Consider the following 1,876-nt stretch of genomic DNA (forward strand, 5'->3'; position numbering starts at 1 on the left):
CCGTGGGCGGGGGCGCTGGCCCTGGTGCTGATCGCCGGGTCCCGCGGGTGGGTGGGGGAGGGAGCTGGCCGTGGTGCTGGTCACCCCCTCGTGTCCCGTGGGCGGGGGCGCTGGCCCTGGTGCTGATCGCCGGGTCCCGCGGGTGGGTGGGGGAGGGAGCTGGCCGTGGTGCTGGTCACCCCCTCGTGTCCCGTGGGCGGGGGCGCTGGCCCTGGTGCTGATCGCCGGGTCCCGCGGGTGGGTGGGGGAGGGAGCTGGCCGTGGTGCTGGTCACCCCCTCGTGTCCCGTGGGCGGGGGCGCTGGCCCTGGTGCTGATCGCCGGGTCCCGCGGGTGGGTGGGGGAGGGAGCTGGCCGTGGTGCTGGTCACCCCCTCGTGTCCCGTGGGCGGGGGCGCTGGCCCTGGTGCTGATCGCCGGGTCCCGCGGGTGGGTGGGGGAGGGAGCTGGCCGTGGTGCTGGTCACCCCCTCGTGTCCCGTGGGCGGGGGCGCTGGCCCTGGTGCTGATCGCCGGGTCCTGTGCTGGGGGGCCGGCCCGGGCTCTGCTCCCACCCGTGCCCCGTAGGTGGGAGTACCGGTCCTGGTGGCCATCGATCCCGAGGGCGCCGTGCGGGGTAGAGGCGGCCCCGGTTCAAGGCGCAGCCGGGTCCCGTGGGCGGGGGGTGCTGGCTCGGGTGCTCTTGCTCCCACCCGTGCTCCACGGGTCGGGGATGCGGGCCCTAACGCTGATCCCACGGGTTGCGGGGGTCCTAGCCCTGGTGCTGCCCCGGCCCCGTGTCCTGTGGGTTGCGGGCACTGGTGCTAGGGGTCATCCCTGGGGCTTCTTGGGGGCAGACGCGGTCCTGCTGCTGCTCCCACCCGTGTCCCGTGCGCGGAGGGCGCTGGCCCTGGTGCTGATCCCATTGGTGCGGGTCCTAGCCCTGGTACTGCCCGTGCGTGGGGGGCACTGATCCTGGGGGCGATCCGCAGGGCCCGGGGGGGGGGGTCCTAGCCCTGGTGCTGCCCCGCCGTGCCCACGGGGGGCAGCGGGCGGCCCGCGACGCGGGCGCTGTCCGCGGTGCTGGTTGCCCCCGGGCCCTGCTCGTCCCCGGCCCGGGCAGCTGCCGTGGCCACGACAGGGCAGCCGGGCCATTCCCAGCACCCTGCACCCCACTGCTCGCCCCAGCCCCGTGTCCTTCTCCTGCTCCCAGCCCTGGCTCCAGCCCCTAACCACACGCCACGGGGCGCTCAGCCCCACACCCGGTCCCAGCCCCGGCCCCCCAGGCCTCCCAGCTCAGCAGCTCCCTTTGTGTCTGGGCCACCTCCATCCCAGAGCTCAATTAGGCCCATGACATGGCGGTGGGGTCTCCGGGGACCCCGCGGTGCTGCCCGCACCCGCCACCCTGCCCGTGCCAGGCGTCCCCCTGCCCCGGCTGCTCAAGGGCTGGCTGGCTCTTGGCGGCCGGGTGCTGAGTCTTCCTCTCCCCCGGCCTGTTCCCCCAGGGACGCGTGCTAAGGGTAGGCATGTAGATACTGTCACCACCATCCGGGGGCATTTAATTAATGCAGAATTGATGGCTTTTGGCGAGAACAGTGAGCTCATTTCCAGGGCGGGAGCCTTGGCTGGGGGGAGGGCGATGCTGCTGCTCCCTTGCACTGAAGCAAGTATTTTATGTCTGAGGCTGACAGCTCTGCTGTTGATTTACAACGAGAATGGTGGGGGCTGCTGCCTTTGTTAGACGCAAAGGAACAGACACATGTCAGGCTACAGATGGCTGTGCCTACACACACACACACGCACAGACACGTGTGAACATGTGTGCATGCACACGCACGGTGGCATGCACGAGCTGTGCGTGGTGGGCTCTTGGTGGAGACCTCGCTCCGTGCACCTGGCC

The sequence above is a fragment of the Gavialis gangeticus genome, unplaced genomic scaffold, assembly GCF_001723915.1.
Source record: "Gavialis gangeticus isolate Ggan-Ray unplaced genomic scaffold, GavGan_comp1, whole genome shotgun sequence".
In the NCBI taxonomy this organism is placed as follows: domain Eukaryota; kingdom Metazoa; phylum Chordata; order Crocodylia; family Gavialidae; genus Gavialis; species Gavialis gangeticus.